General features: G+C 35.1%; 1 protein-coding gene across 2 annotated transcripts in view; it reads right to left on the bottom strand.

Annotated features, from left to right (window-relative positions):
- Positions 1–21,577, bottom strand: part of LOC148951547 (carbonic anhydrase 2-like) — a 172,201-nt gene extending 150,624 nt beyond the window's left edge. The window contains exon 1 of one of the 2 annotated variants that reach the window (XM_089091101.1): positions 21,464–21,577. The gene's annotated coding sequence lies outside the window, so the exon portion shown is untranslated. The remainder of the gene's footprint in view (positions 1–21,463) is intronic. The other variant, XM_089091105.1, reaches the window with a different exon arrangement.
- Between the last annotated feature and the right edge of the window lie 934 nt (positions 21,578–22,511).

The following is a 22,511-nucleotide window of genomic DNA, read 5'->3' as shown; positions in this document are numbered from 1 at the left end:
AAAGTGGCAGCTACTACAACATTCTGCCTAAACGGGGTATTTTTTTTCTCTTTCTTTGTTTCCAGTATACTAAACGGGATTTTTCCACCAAAAACATCAAAACAAAAGTACATCATTAGAAATACCTTGTCTGAAACCCTACTAGATAAATAATGAACGTCATCATAGTTTTATATTAGAGCTATGACGTGAATAGAGTGTATATAGTAAAGAACCATCTCTCTCCCATAGTAACTAATATATGGGGGTTCCAGGTGTAGTTTATAATAAAGAACGACCTCTTGCCTATACTAAATTTTATAGGCATACAGTAAAGAACGATCTCTCGCCCACAGTAACTTATATAAGGTGGTTCCAGGGGGTAGCTGCAAGCTATCCAGATTGCAGCAGTATCCGGGTTGCAGTGGCAGCTGTAACCTGGAGTCTCTTCGTTTTATAATAAAGAACGACCTCTTTCCTATACTAAATTTTATAGGCCACTTAACTATAGTATAGGCTAGTACAGTTATTATATTTAAGGTCAATATATTAAAAGTTTCCACTAAAAGACGGTCATTGGAATAAAAACTCAATACATACATTTGATTTAGTTAGCTACTTGATTGTTTGAGGCTAGTCTCTTACTATTTCAAAGAAGAAAAAGCCGTAGGCTCTTTCCTGTTTTTAATCAATTAGAAAGAGTTCTACCTTTAAAATGAGTTACGTATCCGGGTTGCAGCGGTACCTAGCAACCTAGTAAGAGACGATCACGTCCAATGGCTAAGAAATATAAAAAACCCATAGTTCCTAAAAAAGGAGTCAGATCAAACAATAAGTACACCATTAGAACCGCCCCTTGTCCGAAACCCCCGTATAGGAAACTTTCTGTCCCTTGGGCTTGAACAGCAATCCGGGTTGCAGCGGTAGCTAGCAACCTAGTAAGAGACGATCACCTCCAATGTTAAGAAATATAAAACCCCCCAACTCCTAAAAAGAGTCAGATCAAAACAAAAAGTACACCATTAGAACCGCCTTGTCCGAAACCTCTATAAAGGAAACTTACTGCCCTTTCGCTTGAATAACAAAGAAAATATATTGGCTTGAAAATCAAGAAAATTGACTTTTACCACGTTATTCTCCAACAAACGGATATTTTTGTTTCCGCTTGATTTTCCTCCTCAGCTAGCTGGGCACTGGAAAATCATAGAGAGCTGTATAATAGCTCATTTTAAAGGAAAATTGCAACATCTAGTGCCTTTTGTAATTAAAAAATAAAATACTTTCTTTAAAGTAGATTACATTCAAGAATGAACTCTAGTCTATAGTAACTGAAATAATATAAGGAATCATTATTTAAATGATGAATTTTCCTTAAAAATCATCATAGATAAAAAAATTCTCTATACCGGGAATCGAACATAGGAAAACTCAGGTGAGAGCCACCTTATCCTAACCACTAGACCATATAGAATATATTAAATATCTGATTAATGAAGTTTATATTATGGATTTATATTAAAAGACAATCATTAGAAGAACAAACCATTGCATATATTGGACTGATTTTACACAAAGGATCGAAAAAGCATAAATGTTGTCAGTCAACAGGATCTCACGTAGTGGTTATTAATAGAAGTTTTGCTTGGACTTTAAATTGGCAAATGTGTAAACTTGCCAGCGCCAGGAATTGATGCTGAGACCTTCGAAGTAGAATTTCAACGCACTTCTGCACTGGGACATGCAGGTTAAAAGGCGTAAATTTTTAAATAGTATACAATAATTCAAAAATCTTTAAAACAAAACCAAAAGTTTAAAGCTTAGTATATATCATTGTCAGAAATCGTCTTCGATAATCAAATATCTTGAAACGATTACGGTAAAGAACGATCTTTCTCCCATACTAACTGATATATGGTGGTTCCAGGTGTAGTAACATCCGGGTTGCAGCGGTAGCTAGCAACCTAGTAAGAGACGATCACGTCCAATGTTAAGAAATATAAAACCCATAGTTCCTAGCAAAGGAGTCAGATCAAAACAAAAGGACACCATTGAACTGCCTTGTCCGAAACCCCTGTATAGGAAACTTTCTGTCCCTTGGCTTGATTTCGCAAAGACATAAAGAAATTTAAAGTTCAATTCTAAATTTTTCGGTGGAAGATGGAAAAAGTAATACCATACTTGTGAATATTTTCACGGAAGATAAAAAGTTCCAGTTCAATTTTAAATTTTCTCAACGAAGTGAAGAAAATTTCAAGTTCTCTACTGAATTTTACTAAAGAACACAATACAATTCTAATTTCACCAGAGAAAATAAAAATCTTCCACTTCAGTTCTTTATTTCACAAAAACATAAAGAAATTTATAGTTCAATTCTAAATTTTTCGGTGGGAGATATAAAAAGTAATACCAAACTTGTGAATATTTTCACGGAAGATAAAAAGTTCTAGTTGAATTTTAAATTTTCTCAATGAAGTGAAGAAAAGTTCATGTTCTCTTCGTAAATTTAACAATGAACATAAGTAAATTCTAATTTCTCCAGAGAAAACAAAAATCTTCCGCTTAAATTAATTTTTTCACAATGAATTACAGAAATTTAAATTTCAATTCTAAATTTGTTGGTGGGAGATACAAAAATTAATACGTTACTTGTGATTATTTTCACGGAATATAAAAAGTTCTAGTTCAATTTTAAATTTTCTCATTGAAGTGAAAAAAAGTTCATGTTCTTTACTGAATTTTAACAAAGAGAACAATTCAATTCTAATTAATAGAGAAACAATAACAATTTCCCACTTAAGTTCTTTATTTCACTATGAAAGAATGAAATTTAAAGTTCAATTCAAAAACTTTATGTGGAAGATAGAAAAGTTAATAACACACTTGCGAATATTTTCTCGGACGAGTCAAAGTTCTAGTTAAAATTAAAATCTTCTCAACAAAGTGAAGAAAAGTCCAAGTTCTCTTCTGAATTTTACTAAAGAACACAATTAATTTCTAATTTCACCATATAAAATAAAAATCTTCCACCTCATTTCTTTTTTTAACAAAAGACATAAAGAAATTTAAAGTTCAATTCTAAATTTTTCGGTGGAAGATAGAAAAAGTAATATCATACTTGTGAATATTTTCCCGGAAGATAAAAAGTTCTAGTTCAGTTTAAAATTTTCTCAGCGAATTGAAGAAAAGTTTAAGTTCTCTTCTTACATCTACCAAAGACCAAACTTAAATTATAATTTCTCCATAAAAAATAAAAATCTTCCACAACAATTTTAAGTTCCCCAATGAAATACGGAAATTTTAAGTTTTACTCAAAATTTTTAGACGTAAGATAGAAAAAGTAATAGTATTACAGTTATTCTTATCCATGAAGATCAAAGTATCACATCACATATAATTTTTCTTAAATTCAGGTCTTATTTTTCTCAAAGAGATGAAAAGTTTAAATTTCAGTTCTAAATTTTTATATATAAGATAGGAATACTACGTAATACTATGACTGTGATTATTTTTCTGTGAAGATAAAAAGTTTAACTTTAATTCTAATTTTATTAAGTTCACTTTCCGATTTTTTGCAAAAAGATAAAAAATTTTAATTTCTGTTCCAAATGTTTCATAGAAGATAGAAAAATTTAAACATTGATTTGAATATTCGATATGAAGATAAGGAGCATCATTTTAATTCTGATTTATCTAGAAGAAGTGCAAAATGCTCAAGTTCTCTTTTGAATTTTCTTAAATAATTAAAAAAAAGTTGGGTCAATTCTGAATTTTAGAAATGAAAATGAAGAAAAAGCTTCCACTTCAGTTCATAATTCCTCAAAGACATAAAAAATTCATATTTCTCTTCTTAATTTTGACAAAGATCATATTTCAATTTTAATTTCTCCAGAGAAAATAAAAAGCTTCCACGTCAGTTTTAAGTTCACCAAGACATAAAAAATTTAAAGTTCAGTTCTAAATTTTTACTTAGAAGATAATAAAAGTTATAATATGATTTGGATTATTTTCATGAAGATAAAAATTTTCACTTTAATTCTAAATTTTCTTAAATTCAGTTCCGACCTTTCTCAAAGAGATGAAAAAATGCGGAAATGTACTAGCTCAGATTTGGGGTTTTAGTCCAACAGCCTGAATGCTGAAAATCCATTAGCTCAATATTGGGGTCTCAGTCCACCAGGCTGAATGGTGGAAATTCACTGTTTAAGTTAGATTAGGTTAACTTATCATGAGCGCTCATGATAAGTTAGCCTAACCATTTCCCGTGAGTAGGGTTAGGTTAGATTAGATTAAGTTAGGTTAGGTTAAGTTAGGTTAGGTTAGCCAATGTATGCTTCACTTAGGTTTGCCGAGGTTAGGTGAGAGACAGGCAAAAAGTTAGGTGTATGATTAGGTTAGGTTAGGATAGATTAAATTAGGTTAGGTTAAGTTAGGTTAGGCTAGGTTAACCTACGTACGCGCGTGAATGTCTGTCATGAAATGCAAGAGTTGGAAAATTGGGGTCTTAGTCCACCAGCCCGAATGGTGGAAATTCACTAGCTCAGTATTGGGGTCCCAGTCCACCAGTCTGAACGGTGGAAATTCACTAGCTCAGAATTGGGGTCTTAGTCAACCAGCCTGAATGGTGGAAATCCACTAGCTCAATATTGGGGTCTCAGTCCACCAGTCTGAATGGTGGAAATTCACTGTTTAAGTTAGGTTAGGTTAACTTATCATGAGCGCTCATGATAAGTTAACCTAACCTTTTCCGGCGAGTATGGTTAGGTTAGGCTAGATTAAGTTAGGTTAGGTTAAGTTAGGTTAGGTTAGCCAACGGACGCTTCACTTATGTTAGCTTAGGTTAGGTGAGAGACCGGCAACCAGTTAGGTGTATGATTAGGTTATGTTAGGTTAGATTAAGTGAGGTTAAGTTAGGTTAGGATAGGTTAGCCTAACCTAACTTAATCTAACCTAACTTAATCTAACCTAACCTAACCTAATCATATACCTAACGTTTTGCCTGTCTCTCACCTAACCTAAGCTAACCTAAGTGACGCATACGTGGGCTAACCTAACCTAACTTAACCTAACCTAACTTAATCTAGCCTAACCTTACCATACTCGCCGGAAAAGGTTAGTTTAACTTATCATGAGCCCTCATGATAAGTTAACCTAACCAAACTTAAACAGAGAATTTCCACCATTCAGACTGGTGAACTGAGACCCTAAAATTGAGCTAGTGGATTTCCACCATTCAGGCTGGTGGACTAAGACCCCAATTCTGAGCTAGTGAATTTCCACCGTTCAGGCTGGTGGACTGGGACCCCAATACTGAGCTAGTGGATTTCCACCAACTTACACAGTGAAGGCCCATCAGTCATACTGGTAAGCTGAAACCCCAATATCGAGTCTGTGAAGTTCCGTTATTAAAGCACATGGACTGGAGCCCTCCGTACGAGCCAGATACCTTCCACCGTTCTGGTTGGTGTACTGGGACACCACACTTGTGCTCGTGAATTTCCATCATTCGGGGTGGTGGACTAACACCACAATTTTCCAACTCTTGCATTTCATGATAGAAATTCAAAATGAACTTCGAAAAATCAAGAGAATGTAACTGTGAGAAGGTAATGCATAACAGGCCACAACTGAAATATTCAAACTCCTGCATTTCACGATAGAAATTCAAAATAAAATTTGAAAAATTAAGACAATGTAACAGTGATACGGTAAATATGTAAGTTTTTGTGTGTGTGTAATTTTTCGTGTGTGTGTGTGTAAGTTTTTGTGTGCGTGTGTGTATGTTTTCGTGTGTGTGCGTGTAAGTTTGTGTGCGTGTGTGTTAGTTTTTGTGTGCGTGTGTAAGTTTTTTTGTGTGTATATGTAAGTTTTTGTGTGCATGTAAGTTTTTGCGTGTGTGTGTAAGTTTTTGTGTGTGTGTGTGTTAGTTTTTGTGTGTCTAAGCTTTTGTGTGTTTTTGTTTTTTGTTGTGTGTGTGTTTTTTTTCGTGTGTGTGTGTGTGTGTAATTTTGTTTGTGCTGGTATGTTTTCGTGTGCTTGTGTTAGTGTGTGTGTGTGTGTGTGTTTGTGTGTATGTGTTTGTTTGTATTTTTGTTTGTGTGTTTTTTTTTGTGTGTGTGTGTGTATTTTTAGGTGCGTGTGTGTAAGTTTTTTGTGTGTGTGTAATTTTATTTTTGCTTGTAAGTTTTTGTTTGAATGAAATTTTTTGCGTGTGGGTGTAAGTTTTTGTGTGTGTGTGTGTAAGTTTTTTTGTGTGTTTGTAAGTTTGTGTAAGTTTGTGTGTGTGTGTGTTAGTTTGTGTGTGTGTGTATGTTTGCGTGTGTTTGTGTGTTTGTGTAAGTTTTTGTGTGTGTGTGTGTGTGTGTGTGTGTGTGTGTGTGTGTGTGTGTGTTATATTTTGTGTGTGTTTGAATTTGATTTTTTGTGTATTTTATCGTGTGTGTGTGTGTGTAATTTTTTTTGGTGTTTGTGTTTGTGTGTGTTATTTTTTGTGTGTTTGTGTGTGTGTGTATTTTGTTGTGTTCATGTGTAAGTTTTTGTGTGTGTATGTGTGTGTTTGTAATTTTTTTTGCGTGTGTAAGTTTTGGTGTGTGTGTGTAAGTTTTCTTGTGTGTGTGTTTGTGTAATTTTGTTTTTGTGTGTGTGCGTGTAAGTTTTTGTGTGCATGTGTAAGTTTTTGTGTGCATGTAAGTTTTCGTGTTCATGTGTAAGTTTTTGTGTGTGTGTGTGTGTGTGTGTAAGTTTTTGTGTATGTGTAAGTTTTGTCGTGTGTGTGTAATTTTTCGTGTGTGTGTGTGTGTGTGTATGTGTTTTGTGTGTGTGTGTGTAAGTGTTTTGTGTGTATGTGTGTGTGTTGTGTGTGTGTGTGTGTGTGTGTGTAAGTTTTGTGTGTGTGTGTAAGTTTTTGTGTGTGTGTGTGTGTAGTTTTTGTGTGTGTGTAAGTTTTTGTGTCATGTAGTTTTGTGTGTGTGAAGTTTTCGTGTGTGTGTGTGTAAGTTTTTGTAGTTGTGTGTGTGTGTAAGATTTTGTGTGTGTCTGTGTGTGTGATTTTTTGTGTTTTTATGTGTAAGTTTTTGTGTGTGTTTGAATTTTTGTGTGTGTGTGTAAGTTTTTTTGTGTGTGTGTAAGTTTTTTTTGTGTGTGTAAGTATTTTTGTGTGTGTGTAAGTTTTTGTGTGTGTGTGTAAGTTTTGTGTGTGTGTGTAAGTTTGTGTGTGTGTGTTAGTTTTCGTGTGCGCGTGTTTGTTTTGTGTGTGTGTGTGTGTGTAAGTTTTGTGTGTGTGTGTGTGTGTGTGTGTGTGTGTGTAATTGTATTTGTGGGTGTTAGTCTTTGTGTGTGTGTGTAAGTTTTTGTGTGAGCCGTTGTAAGTTTTTGTGTGTGTGTAAGTTTTGTGTGTGTGTAAGTTTTTGTGTGTGTCTAAGTTTTGTGTGTGTGTGTAAGTTTTTGTGTGTGTGGTGTAAGTTTTTGTGTGTGTGTGTGTGTAAGTTTTTGTGTGTCTAAGATTTTTTGTGTGTAATTTTTTATGTGTGTGTGTGTTATTTTTAGTGTGTGTTTGTGTGTGTGTGTGTGTAAGTTTTTATGTGGATGTTAGTTTTGATGTTGATATGTTTTTTTTTGTGTGTGTGTGTGTGTGTAATTTTTTGTGTGTGTTGTTTATTTTTTTTTTTTTTTTATTATTTTGTGTGTGTGTGTATTTTTTTTGTTTTTGATTGTGTAATTTTTTGTGTTAATGTAAGTTTTTGTGTGAATTTAAGTTTTTGAGTGTGTGTGTAAGTTTTCGTGTGTGTGTGTAAGTTTTCATGTGTGTGTGTGTAAGTTTTGTGTGTGTGTGTAATTTTGTGTGCGTGTGTGTCAGTTTTGTGTGTGTGTGTAAGTTTTCGTGTGTGTGTGTAAGTTTTTGTGTGTGTGTAATCTTTTGTGTGTGTATGTTTTGGCGTGTGTGTGTGAGTTTTCTTGTTGGTGTGTTTTAGTTTTGTGTGTGTGTGTGTGTTTGTATGTTTTTTTGCGTGTGTGTATTTTTTTTTGTTGTGTTCATGTGTAAGTTTGTGTGTGTGTGTGTGTGTGTGTTTGTAAGTTTTTGTGTGTGTGTAAGTTTTGGAGTGTTTGTTTAAGTTTTAGTGTGTGTGTGTTTGTTATTTTTTTTTTTTTTATGGGGTGTGGGTTTTTTTGTTTTTGTGTGGTTCTAAGTTTTTGTGTGCATGTAAGTTTTCGTGTGAATGTGTAATTTTTTGTGTGTGTGTGTGTGTAATTTTTTGTGTGTGTGTAAGTTTTTGCTTGTGTGTGTAAGTTTTCGTGTGTGTGTGTGTATTTGTGTGTGTGTGTGTGTGTGTGTGTGTGTGTGTGTGTGTGTGTAAGTTTTTGTGTGCATGTAAGTTTTTGTGTGCATGTAAGTTTTCGTGTGCATGTGTTTGTTTGTGTTTGTGTGTTTGTGTGTTAGTTTTTGTTTTTGTGTTATTTTCTGAGTGTGTATGTTAGTTTTTTCGTGTGTGTTTGTTAGTTTTCTTGTGTGTGTGTAATTTTTCTTGTGTGTGTGTGTAATTTTTCGTGTGTGTTTGTTAGTTTTCGTGTTTGTTTTTTTCATTTTTTGTGTGCGAGTGTAATATTTTGTGAGTGTGTTTAAGTTTTTGTGTGCTTGTAAGTTTTTTTGTGCATGTAAGTTTTAGTGTGCATGTGTTAGTTTTTTTTTTTGTGTGTGTGTGTGTGTGTGTGTGTGCGTAAGTTTTCGTGTGTGTGTGTAAGTTTTTGTGTTTGTTTAAGTTTTTGTTCAAGTGGGTAAGTTTTAGTGTGTGTGTAAGTTTTTGTGTGCATGTTAGATTTTTTTTTAATGTTAAATAGTTCGTTTGTTTGTATTTTTTTGTGTGTGTGTGTGTGTAATTTTTATTGTGTCGAATATTTTTTATGTTTATTTTTTTACGCTTTTTTTCTGATGTGTTCGTTTTTTTTTGTGTTTGTGTTTAATATTGTGTTTGAATTTTAGTGTTCGTAAACTTTTTTATGTTTTTGTGTGTGTGTGTGTGTGTGTGTGTTAGTTTTTGTGTGTGTGTATGTTTTTGTTTTGTGTGTTTATTTTTTTTTGTGTGTGTGTGTGTGTAGTTATCTGTTCGTGAGTGTAAGTTTTTGAGTTCATGTAATTTTTTGTGTTAATATAATTTTTTGCGTGTGGGTGTAAGTTTGTGTGTGTGCGTATAAGTTTTTGTGTGTCTAAGACTTAGTGTATGTGTTTTAGTTTTGTTTTTGTGTGTGTATGTGTGTGTGTGTTTGTGTGTGTGTTTAGGTTTTTGTTTTTTTATTTTGTTTTTTTGTTTGTGTATTTTTTCTTTTGTGTGTTTGTTTGTTTGTTTTTTTGTTAGTTTTTTAGTGTGTGTGTGTGTTTTCGTGTGTGTGCGTGTTTGTAAGTTTTTGTGCGTGTGTGTGTGATTTTTTTGTTGTGGTCATTTGTATTTTTTTGTGTGTGTGTGTGTGTGTGTGTGTAAGTTTTTGTGTGTGTAATTTTTTTGTGTGTGTGTGTGTGTAAGTTTGTGTGTGTGTGTGTGTGTGTGTGTGTGTATTATTTTTTTTTTTTATTAGTTTTCTGTTGTGTTAATTTCTTCGATTTTGTTTTTTTTGATTATTTGTGTGTGTGTGTGTGTGTGTGTAAGTTTTTGTTCGTGTGTGTGTGAGTTTTTTTGTGTTCATTTTTCAGTTTTTTTTTATGTGTGTGTGTGTGTGTGTGTATGTTTTTGTGTTTGTGTTAGATGTTGAGTGAGTGTGTGAGTTTTAGTGTGTGTGTGTGTGTGTGTTAGTTTTGTGTGTGTGTGTGTGTAATTTTTTTTGTTAATGTAAGTTTTTTTGTGAATGTAAGTTATAGTGTTAATGTGTAAGTTTTTGTGTTTGTGTGTGTGTGTTTGTTTGTGTGTGTGTGTGTGTGTGTAATTTTTGGCGTGTGTGTGTAAGTTTTCGTGTGTGTGTGTGTAAGTTTTTGTGTGTTTGTGTGTGTTTGTGTGTTTTTTTTTTTTGGGGTGTGTGTTTTTGTTTTCTTGTGTTTGTGTTTATATTTTTTGAGTGTGTGTGTGTGTAATATTTGTTGCGTGTGTGTGTGATTTTTGTGATTTATCATTTTTAATTATGTGTTTTTTTTTTTTTTTGTGATAGTTTTTGTGTGTGTGTAATTTTTTTAGAGTTTGTTTGTGTGGTCGTGTGTGTTTGTGTTTACTATTTGTTTGTGTGTGTGTGTGTGTGTATGTTTTTGTGTGCATGTAAGTTTTTGTGTGCATGTAAGTTTTCGTGTGGATGTGTAAGTTTTGTGTGTGTGTGTGTGTGTGTGTGTGATTTTGTTTTTGTTGTTTGGGGTTGTTGTTTTTTTTTTTGGTCTTTGGGGTGTGGTTATGTGTTGTGTGTGTGTGTGTGTGTGTGTATGTTTTTGTGCGTGTGTTTTTGTGTTTTTTGTGTTCTTGTTTAAGTTTGTTTGTGTGTTGTTGGGTGTGTGTTTTTTTGTGTGTGTTTGTTTAAGGTTTTTCGTGTTTGTGTGATTTGTCGTGTGTGTGTGTGTGTGTGTAAGTTTTGTGTGTGTGTTTTTGTTTTTGTTTTTGTGTGAATTTTAGTTTTTGTGTGCATGTTATTTTTCGTTTACATGTGTTATTTATTGTGTGTGTGTGTGTAAGTTTTTGTGTGTGTGTGTAATTTTTTAAGTGTGTGTGTTAGTTTTTAAGTGTGTGTGTTATTTTTCTTGTGTGTGTGTGTGTTTAAGTTTTTTTGTGTGTGTGTTATTTTTTGTGCGTGTGTGTCAGTTTTTGTGTGTGTGTAAGTTTTTGTGTGAATGTAAGTTTTTGTGTGCATGTAAGTTTTTGAGTGTGGGTCTAAGTTTTTGTGTGTGCGTGTGTAAGTTTTGTGTGTCTAAGCTTTTGTGTGTGGTTGTCAGTTTTGTGTGTGTGTGTGTATGTGTGTGTGTGTTTGTGTGTGTGTTTTTATTTTTGTGTGTGTAAGTTTTGTGTTTGTTTTTGTGTGTATAAGTGTTTTTTTTTGTGTGTGTTTTGTTGTTAGTTTTTGTGTTTTTTAGTTTTTGCGTGTGTGTTTATGTTTTTTTTGGTGTGTGTTATATTTGTGTGTGTGTGTGTGTGTGTGTAAGTTTTTGTGTATGTAAGTTTTGGCGTGTGTGTGTAAGTTTTCGTGTGTGTGTGTGTAAGTTTTGTGTGTGTGTGTGTGTGTGTTTATTAGTTTTTGTGTGTGTGTGTGTAAGTTTTTGTGCGTGTGTGTAAGTTTTTTTGTGTGTTTTAGTTTTTGTGTGTGTGTGAGTTTTGGCGTGTGTGTGTTAGTTTTAGTGTGTGTGTGTTTGTGTGTGTGTGAGTTTTGTGTGTGTGTGTGTGTAAGTTTTTGTGTGCATGTAAGTTTTTGTGTGTATGTTTGTTTTTGTGTGATTGTGTTTGTTTGTGTGTGTGTGTGTGTGTGTAAGTTTGTGTGTGTGTGTGTGTGTGTAAGTTTTGGCGTGTGTGTGTAAGTTTTCGTGTGTGTGTGTTGTAAGTTTTCGTGTGTGTGTAAGTTTTTGTGTGTGTGTGTAAGTTTTGTGTGTGTGTAAGTTTTTGTAGGCTTGTTTGGGGCCGGGGGGAGGGCGTTGGGGGCCCTGGGTGGGGGTTGGGGGGTCGAGGGACATTGGGGGACCGGGGGAGTGCCTAGGGATGCCCAGTGGCCCTTCGGGGACCGCGAGAGGACCTTTGGGGTCCCGGGGGACCCTTGGGGGCCGGTGGGCCATTTGAGAGCCTGGAGGGCCTTTGCGGACCAGGGGAAGGTCTGGGGGGGTCGGAGGAGGGAGTGTGGTGTATAACATTTCGAAATTTTTACTTGAGAGTGTACTTTTTTTGTGCAGCGCGTCCCTGCGGCACATCCTGGGGCACTTTCTTGTGGCGCCTACTTGTGGCACAAGCCCCGTAGCGCTTGTCTGACCAATGATGAATCCTGGCATCGCACCCGGCGGTATGTTCCGGCTCCACGGCACAGCCCGGCAGCGCTTGGCGGGGCCGGGGGCCCTTGGGGGGCCGGGGGCGGGCCTGGGGGGCACCGGGAGGGCCTGTGGGGCCCAGGGAGGGCCGGTGGGGGGCCGGGGGGGCATTGGAGGGCCGGGGAGACATTTGGAGACTGGTGGAGGGACTCTGGGACCTCGTTGATCCCTTGGGAGCCCGATGGGCTTTTGGGGGGCCGGGGGAGGGCCTTTGGGGGGCTGGGTGAGCCTTTGGGGGGCGCCGGGGGCCCTGGGGGAGCGGGGGGGGCCGTGGAGCACCGGGGCCTTCCTGCGGGGTGGGGGTAGGAGGATTGGAACCCTTTGGGTTGGGTTAGAGGACCTCACAACACTGTTCAAATGAAACTTGTGTATTATAACGACCACAGAGTTTCACCCTCAAATTCTCTTCTAAAATATCTTCAAAAATCATCTTTTAAAATGTCTCTAACTGTTTCGCCGAAATAGTTCCATAACCTGTCTAAAACGGTTTCGCCCAAATAATCCCTAAACGTAATTCAGCGTGTTCCTTTGGTTTTTGGCATCTCTGCGCTACTGCATTTCAAATTAATAAGAAACCTGATTCCCGCGCTAAAACAATTCATCGCTAAGATGTTTCTTAGAGAATTGTTTCCATGGACTTTGGCTATTAATATCCTTTGGAGTTCGACCAAAAGCGTTGTTTCCGAAGCAAAGACATTATTGACTTGGATCTATTCCTGGAGAATCGTTTCTATGCGAAAATTTTTAAAGTCTGACAGATGATGTCATTGGTTGATTGATCTGTCAAGAAAGGGGAATTAATTTGTTGTTTCTAAGGGGAATTATTGATTCATGATAGGTGAATTGAGGTCGACAGCACAGGTGTTCCAAGGTCGATGTTGTTATTGTTGTAAGTGCACTCTCTCAGCGAATGTCAAGGTCGATGTTGTTGTTGTTGACACATTGGAAAAAGAGGTCATTGACCCCATTAACCACGTGTTCTCCCTAATGACTCTATGCCCATATATGGTGTGGGGTTCGGACCTCCTGAGGCCTTTCTACTCCTATTCGAAATGTTTTGGTGAGAACTGTACAAACGTAGTTGAGGGCTAGCAGAGCCAAGATGAGTGTGAAGCTTAAAAAGACTGTCAGCGTAAATTCAAATCAAAGAAGTCAAAGCTGCGATTCTGATTAAGGATGTGGTACCAATGAGTTATAGTCAAATTTGTTTCTTTATTATTTTTTAGCTTTTCAACTTTTAAGACCTTTCTAAGCTTTTACTGTTCATATCCGAAGCACAGCTTTCTTTTTAAATATAGTGTCTAGATTCCAAGTATCCAACACATAGGTATGTCGCACCACTAGTCTTAGTGATAAGACTCGTCGTTTGGTTGAAATTAGCTTCCATGACTATTTGCACTTGCTTTTCTTGTCTCATATGTCCAATTTAACAGTAAACGATTCTCCTATTGATTTTTCTATTTTTTTTTTTAAAGAAAATATGTTTTTTGGACTTTGGATTCAATGTTGGGCTGTTTAATAAGTTTTCGGTACGGGATTTTGAGTTTTTAAAGCTTTAGTGCCTAAATTTTATGTATTTCAGGGGGGTTAAATAATTTTCAAATAAAGTAAATTTTCGGATTTTTTAGTGAAATTTGGCTTTAAATTTTTGCTGGACGAAACTGAAGCCTAAAGCAACACTAAGGAAGATTTTTTTTCTCAGAAGGTCTCAGTACATAGCAAAATACCCTTAAAAACCCACTCAAAGCCAAAACATTTATTTTTTATTTTTGGGCTAGCATTCCGGCCTTTAAGCGAAATTTAGGGAATTTCTTGGTTTTGAATTTTACGAAAATATGAAAATAACTCTAAAAGATTTTTCGAAATTTTAATATGTTATTTTATGTATTTTCTGAACATTTCAGTGCAAAAAACATTTGTGTTACAATTTGTTCCACCTCAAACCGTAAACATTTGTGTTACAATTTGTTCCACCTCAAACCATAGAGTGATTAGCCCAATATTGCTAGTTGAGTTTAGTTTTGCATATACATATGATTCAAGGACCTGTCAAAGTGTTACTTATATATATATATATATATATATATATATATATATATATATATATATATATATATATATATATATATATATATATATATATATATATATATATATATATATATATATTGGATCGAAAATAAAAAGCCATTCATTCATTCATATCAATAACACATGTTAAAACAGTATGCTCAATTTAAAAGACAATTTGTAAATGGGGCTGTTGAACAAAGATCCATTAAAGGAGTTTTTTCACATTCTAATTAATTTTTGAATAAAAGTACCACAAACCCTGCAACAGTGATATCTAAAATATTTGATGTCATTTCCGCGAATACTTTATTTACACGATCTTATTATTTTCGTCTAACTCAAGTTGAATCTACATTTAAGAGTGATGTAACGAATTTATTTTTGACTGCCACTCCCTTATCAAAATTTAACGATTATACTTATGAAGCTAAAGTGACCAAGTTTTCTTCTGCCAAGAACGTGCACGTGTCGAATATTCAGTTAGTTTAAATTGTCTCTATTCCAGACAGTATTTATGATGTTTAACGCCCTTCCACGTCGGCCAAATTGCAAACTATAAAGTTTGCTTGGAAGTTGCTTGTTAATTTTCTCGCACGAAAGCAATTTGCAATTTGGCTTGATTACTTCAGAACAGATGTTACGGATAGTGAATCGTGGAGCGGGAATTTCTCGACCATCTCATTGATGGTCGATGCATCTCATTGCATCTCAAAAGATGCATCTTACTGTTTCAACGTTTCACCAAGATTCATCACTGGGATTTTTATTATACGATGTGGGACAACCAGGGTTGCCAACTTTTTGGTCAATGAATATATCCCCTTAGCATCTGAAAACGTGTCCTTTTTAGTCATATTATGTCCAAATTTTGTCTATAATATGTCCGTAATATGTCCATCTGGAAATCTCAGAAACTGTTTTTTTTTTTTGCGATTTTTAAACCTCTTTCAAAGTGGTCAGTTAATATCAAATATAATGAAAACGAAAAATATTCATTTAGTACATCCATACAGAATGAACTAGCGTGAAAGCACAAAAGTCATAGAAACATGCAAAACAGTAAAAAACTTCTTGTGGGAGCTTAAGACTCATCTTCCTACGAGAGTTCCTCTTGTCAGGTATGGTCTGGCATGAGGGTCAGCATTTTCACTTCTTTTGGCAGCCTTTTGCCAATCAGAGTAATTCTTGCGAATGTCATAAGGTACAATCCAGGAGTCAAGTGGCGCTGCAGAGCGCTAAGTAAGCTGAGTTACCTATCAATCAGGGGGTTGACATCCTCAAAGGCATACTTACTGGACTTTTTAACAATGCTGAACAAAATAGGTGTCTACAAATTTTTATTGGATGCTGGTTTCTGGAAAAGATTGGCGCGAGCGAAGGGGGTTGCCCTGAAGTCACTCTTGACTCTTATAAAGGGCACTAAACTTCAATCAAATCAAAATTTAAAACAAACAGAAATTATTCCGTATATCAGGGGAGCTCCCACTTCCTCAATACCCCTCTCTTCACGCTAAAATCTTTTTAAGAACTTTTGAAAAAGGTTTTGGTTTAATTACACGGCCCTTGTGTTTCAAGAATCGTTCTTAAGAAATATTAGACAAAAGGTCGAACATTAGCATAGAGAGGGGAGTATTGAGGAGGGAGTAGCCCTCGTCGTATACAAAATAATTTCTTTTCGTTTTAAGTTTTAATTTCACTCCTTACTTTCGGTAGAAAAAAAACCTGTTTTTTTTTTTATTTATTTCTGATTGTTTTTCAGATAATCCCAGGAAATCCACCCCTCTGTGGAAAATCCCGCGACGAAAAGTTTCTTTAAATAAAGTTCCTCCCATGTAAAATTCTTCCGCCAATAAATTACCCCCGGACAATTTCATCCCTGCTGCAAATTCTTCCCAGAAAATGTTTTGCTTACTATTCTGCCTGAAAAATACTCATTAGCATACTTTTATTTGAAGAAAGACTTGTTTTTATTTAGTTTCTGATCCTTTTTAAGATCATTTGGGAATATCCCTGTGTTGAAAACACCTCCCCCCTTGGAAAGTTTCTCCCCGAGAAATTTCCCATGGAGAATTTCTCCTGGTGATAATTTCCCATGGAAAAATTCTCCTGTGGAAAATTCTCCCATAAAGATCACAAGAGAATTCCAACTCCGCTGAAAATTTCCCCCTGACAATTCCCTCAAAGTGTCTCCACATGTACAATGGGACCAACAACGAGAAAGTAAGAAAAATAACACAAATTTTGTATACGAATTCTGTCAAATTCTCCCCATGTAGAATTTCCCCTGAAAAGTTCACCCCCAGAAACTTCCATCCAAATGGGAAATTCTCCCCATAGAAAAGTTACTTTACTGAAAAAAATTCTTTTAAATGTTTTCACTTTTATAACCTAAAGAAATCAGAAATTAATTAAGATTTTAAGGAATAAATATCAGCATATGTATATTAAACTGACAATGCATATTTTTTTAGTAAATCTATTTGAATTTTTTTCAGTATAAGTACTTTCAGAAATTTTTTTCAGTATTCTGGCTTTCAACTAGTTGAACGTAGTTGAAGGATTGAAAGTAGTTGAAGTCGGAATATAATTTGTACTTTACTGGAAAAAATTCTTTTAAATGTTTTCACTTTTATAACATTAAGAAATAAAAAATTAATTAAGATTTCAAGGAATAAATATCAGCATATTAAACTGACAATACACATTTTTTTTCAGTAAATTTATTTGAATTTTTTTCAGTAAAGTACTTTTAGAAAATGTGATAATTCACATTTTTTTTCAGTAAATTTATTTGAATTTTTTTATAACTGTTTATTGGGTTTTTCTGTTTATTGATTTTTCTGTTTTTTCGTGATAAGAAATATATAGCCCAAATTACATATAGTTCCCATCTTTTCTGTCACTTGTCGTTATTTGTCTCACGCTGAAAGAATTTAACGAAGAAACCGGTCCTACAGCGCGTCAATAGATGAAGAACTTGACATAGCCGGTATAACATATAAGTACCCAGTTTTAATCGAATAAGTGTTAAGATACATCTTCTTTTCCAATAAGATTTTCTCTCCCTAAAACAGGCCTAAAGGCTTTGCTGCATCTGCCCCTCCAACTAAAGAAGATAAGAAACAATATACCAAATTTAAAATAACTTTTGATCCAACAAAGTCTAAAAAATAACGGTACTTTCTCATTATATGTGCACCTTGGCTATACACAGTCGAATGAATGCAGTGATGGAGACTGGTAAATAAGCATGGGTACTGTTTCTGTTTTCTGTTTCTGTTCTGTTTTTAAAGTACCTGTTTCTGTTCTGTTCTTACAAAAAAACAGAAACAGAGGATCTGTTTTTTATTTACCTGCTCTGTCCTGTTTCTGTTTTTATAATAATTATTTCGTCCTGTTTCTGTTTTTTTTTCCAACTGTTTTTCTTCTGTTTTCAATTTTACTTTATTGATTCGAGAATGAGATATTAAGAAATTTCGAACTTATAAAACAGTGTTTAAATCATAATATGAAATTTTGAAGAAGTGTGGTTACGCCCCATACGGTTTTTGGAATTGGAACGTTAATATACAGTAGAAGTAAGTAAAATTATGGCACTCAGCTAGGCAAAATTAGGGCTTAGGAGACAGATGAGAGTAGGTAGGTGTGTAAAAGGGAGAAGGATAAAGATGCAGTTTTGTTCCGCTAAAACAACTTTTTTTTGTAGTGTATATTATTCATTCAATTGAGCAGCAAAGCTACATATATACTGTCTAGGTGAAGCAGGATTCAAACAAATCACTTATTACTGTATATTCTGGCTCTATTGGTAGGGCGTGCGTCTGTATCTTACATTACATGGGAAGTAATCTGCACCTTTAACCGGGAAAAATTTAATTCAACGGTTTTCTTGGGATTTATGCTGCTAGATAAGAGTGACTTGCTATGATTACCATACTAGCCTATACAAGATAAATACCGATTATTAATTACAAATTTTCTTAAGTGTTTAGTCAGAGAGGAATGTAAATGTATTGAAGTCTTGTCCAGTAGAAATGTATGTTTCTGCTAACACGTTTTGTTGCATCAACCTAACAAGATATACTTTTTCAAGATGCCAAGTATACTTTTTCTCATGTTAATAAAACCGTCTCTAAATATAATCAATGGAAACCCTTTCAGGGAAAAGCCTAGAGTTGAAACAGTGACCTAACTAGCTGATTCTGACCTAACTGACCAAAGTTTTATAAAATGCTGATACATTTTTCTCATTCTGTAGGATAAAACATCTTCCGGTGAACATGGTAATTTTCGCCATACAGCACAATAAATTACAAAAAATTGTCAGTAAGCAGTATACTATTTCTTGTATCTGTCTCTTAAATACATATTATAGACAAGTAAATTCCCGCAAAAATTAATATTATGCTAAAGATTGTCTAAGTTTCTGGGAAACCGTAGTTAGGAGCTGTCATTTTGTTTTTATTTGCCGACAGGTTTTCTTGGCTCATTGCGCAGACGAAGCGGCTCAGGGGGAAATTGGCCCCTTTCCTCCTAATTACGCCACTGAGGTGAAAGAGGTCAGATATTTGGGTGGAGGTGCAATTTACAAAATGGTATGCTACAGGAAGGTGCTTCTCATTTTTTGAAAAATCTTAAAATCAACTTTTGTTTTAAGGCAAGCATAATTTCTTATTCTGATGACGACTCGGATGTTTCAAGATATCTCTCTAGGTACCCGGCAGAAAAAAGGAAGCAAAGAAAGTATTGGGTGCAACTTCTGAAGGGTGTCTATAAAGGCTTAGGGAGTCTCTGTCATAACATTCATATACTATCTTAAAAGGAAGCACACAATGAATATGCACAAAGATAAAGTATATGCGGCTGGTGCAGCAAATAAAAACCCCAAACCAACTAAAAAAAAATATATCAAGTCAGGCTGCTTCCCTTGAGAAAGCTCCAGATAGTAAAGCAAGTGACACAGAGGGCAATGGATTAGTGAAATCTGGAATGATAAGAGCAGAGATACGACAGTTCTTTACTTCCAATCGAACAAAACAAGCTGGTCTGTGGATGCCCTACTGCAAAACCCTGTTTAAGGACAAATTTTCACTTTCTGTGTTAGATAAGCCAGGTATGGAACAGCTTATTTAAAAAAACAACAGGGGGCTTGAAAGTACCATATTGAGAAACCGTCCACTGTCCCATAAGTTTTGCTGCAAGAAGAAAAGAAGTTCAGAAGGCTACTTTAAGATCTGCTACTCAAACTAGCTTGACTTTTCACTGCTGGTCTGCAAAAGGATTTGGCTCTGTAGGTATTACTGCCTATTACCATATGAAGATGAAAATTGAGCAGAGGTTACACCACTATCTTTCAAATTTCAAGAGGCATAAGCATACTCAATCACTAACAACCACTAACATCCTTTCAACAATCGAAGTTACAATCAGGAAGTTTTCAATGACAGATAAGATGTTCCGCGTTGTGACTGATTCTGGGAACAATGTCACCGAAGCCTGTAGGATATAAGCCCTTTTCTGAACTTTATGTTTTTAACATTGTCTTCATTCACCTGTTGCATGCGTTCTTGGATTCTGATCCACTCGAAGCTTGACTTATGACATCCCTGAAGAAGATTGCTTGGAATCCTTTGATGAAGTCGAAGATGTCGATCGAACTGGTGAAAAAAATTCAGGCGGTCTTTCTGTTCCTTGTTCTGAAAACTCCAAAATGAAGATTCGTTTGCTGAAGAATCTGAATAAACTGCTGCAGTGTCTAAGGAAGAGGGTGGTGAAAGTAATGGAGAAGAAGAATGGGGAGCTTGGAGTCTGTAAAAAAACTGAGTTGCAGCACAGGCTAGCCGAAAACATGTTACACTAGCTCAAACATTAATAGTCAAGGTTGTCACTACCCTGTTTCCTCTGGTAATGAACCACGAAAACGTCCCTCAATAATCAAAAACATGCCCACACGTATTCTTAAAACAAGAGTTTGAAGTAGTAACACTTTGTATAATAAACAAGTATATGAGTTGGAGAAAGCATTTTCTGCCGCAAAGCCAAAGAAATTTTCGAAGTTATCAAAAAGTGCATTTGTCTTACATTTGCATCCCTTTGATGACCTTTTTAAGAGAAGAGAATGCTTAAAGAAAGTATTGCGTAGAAAATGGTTTAAGTTCCTTTGAAATTCAGAATTTGAGACATTTCATTTTACATATTTACTTAAGAATGAATTCGGTCGCGGGCCTAGAACATTATTTTCTTGCTCAAAGCCCTGTAAAGATATGCAAAATACCCTTAAACCATGAATTTTCCTTTTGATTTGTCTCTCACACAAATTGGCTAGGAAATAATTAATCTTAAAAAGTTGTTTTAAGCCGCGAAGTAACGAAAATTTTTAAATGACGGTAAGAAGTGTCATTTTCCCGTGCAATTTTCTTCTTTCATACATTTTTTCAGATGGCTTTCAAATATCAGGATGGGGGAAGAGAATAGCATTGTCCGGAGGGGGAGACTGTCCCCAGCAAAAGCAACTATAGGCTCTGCTTAAACACTAATGACTTTGAGCTGACTGCGCAATTTGACGACGAAAATTATTTTATTTTCAAAACGTCTCAAATAACTAGTATGCATCTCTGGGAAATTCGAGGAGATTCTGTACAAACATAAAAGCGTATTTTTGGAAAAGAAGGAACGGGAAAATGGAAGAAAATAACAATAAAAAAGGATGGCGATGTTTTGGGCATAGACAGATTTTTGTCACTTTATTTAAAAACTTATTTTTGGCGAAAAAATGATACAATAGTACTTATAATAAACCCAAACTTATCATTTACAATTTTTTTTTCTTCTTTAAGCTTTAGCTATTTGAAAAACAGCTGTTTAAACAGCCGTTTTCTGAGTGAAGACAGCTGTTTTCTCTTTTTACGAAAAAACAGAACAGAAACAGAAACAGGTCTTCTGTTTTTTTGTTGACCTGTTCTGTTTCTGTTCTGTTTCATTCAAGCCCTGTTTATTTTTTTCTGTTTCTTCAGAAAAACAGAACAGTGCCCATGCTTACTCGTAAAGCGGGTAATTGTTATCTAAATTGATCGAAGAGCGTGGTTTCTCATTGAATTTACAATATTTAAACTGTTTTTTTTTGGGGGGGGAGGGGGGTTTAGGGGGAGAAAAAAGCACCTAGATTTGGTTAGGTTACGTATTTAATATACGCGATGCTTTACCCCCCCCCTAATGTGCAAATGTATAGCCCAAATTTGTTTATAAACTATTATATATTCGTCCTATTTTATTTTATTTCATTAGCATTAGCCAAACTTAACTTTTTAGAATTGCCCATACAATGGTAAAGTACCAAAATATCTCCCAAGTTATACTGTATCAGTACTAGCTATATACGAGATGAAAGATAATTTTTTTTTTCGAAAGACTATCAGAGGCTCCCATAGAGTCGTATTGACTTACTGTTTTTTAGTCCTGCTTTACAAATAAGTTGACACATATGAAGAAAAACGATGATTGAGACATCACGGAGAAATATTTCTATATTTATACACAGGTTTAACAAATCGACTGACAAACCTTGCGCTTAATTTAAAAATGTGTCTCCAGTTTCGTTTATCAAAAAGTGCAATTCAGGTTCTACTTCTTTCGGGTCACAATTCAGAAAACAAGGTATATATTTGGGTCAGCTCTGGTATTTGGCATTGCATAGACTTACCTGATCCAACGTTATATCATTTTGCTCATAAGTAAATAAATGTTTGAGCCTTTTTCAAAAATGTGTATATTGTAAATTTTTTATCTGTTTGAAACCGTTCGTGGTAAGAAACTGTAAGTAAGGAGCGACTCGGCCCAATAGTAACCAAAAGTTAAAAAAAGGAATTTTTTAACAATGGAAACATCAAAAAAATTGGCGTTTTATACTAATCCCAATTATATAAAATTCATAAGGCTTAAAGCTACCCACTAAAAGCTACGAGCCTGAGAAAATTTGTCTTATTTTTGAAAAAGGGGGGAAACGCCAACAAAAAGCCGAGGAATCGGAAAATAGTCCCATCAATTTCACCAAACTGTAGACGTTTCAAGTTCTCATTTGTAAAAATGTGGAATTTTGTTTTGTTTACCAGAAGAAAGATCACCAGTGCGTGTGTTTTCGTGTCAAGACAAATCAACATAAAATAATTTGGTCGTTGTGTTTTGTTTTTTTTTTCGTTTTTCTTTTGCCATAGATTTTTCTCTCATTAACAAGGCTGTCACAAAACAACGTGTCATTGGTTTTTTCCGTCATCAGACTAACTGTAATTGTTGTTTAATGTCACTGGATAAACTGTCATTTGTTTTTGTCATTGGACAAATTACCATCGGTTTTATTTGCCATTGGACAAATGATCATTGATTTTTAGTATGAATTAAAACAACGGCATTTTTTGTCATTGAACAGTGTCATTGTCTTTATCTGTAACACAAAATGGCATTGTTTCCTGCCATTGAACAGATGGTCATTAATGAG

The sequence above is a fragment of the Artemia sp. Qi Xiang Cuo genome, chromosome 6, assembly GCF_049724085.1.
Source record: "Artemia sp. Qi Xiang Cuo chromosome 6, ASM4972408v1, whole genome shotgun sequence".
Lineage (NCBI taxonomy): Eukaryota > Metazoa > Arthropoda > Branchiopoda > Anostraca > Artemiidae > Artemia > Artemia sp. Qi Xiang Cuo.
This window is presented reverse-complemented; position numbering and strand designations above follow the sequence as displayed.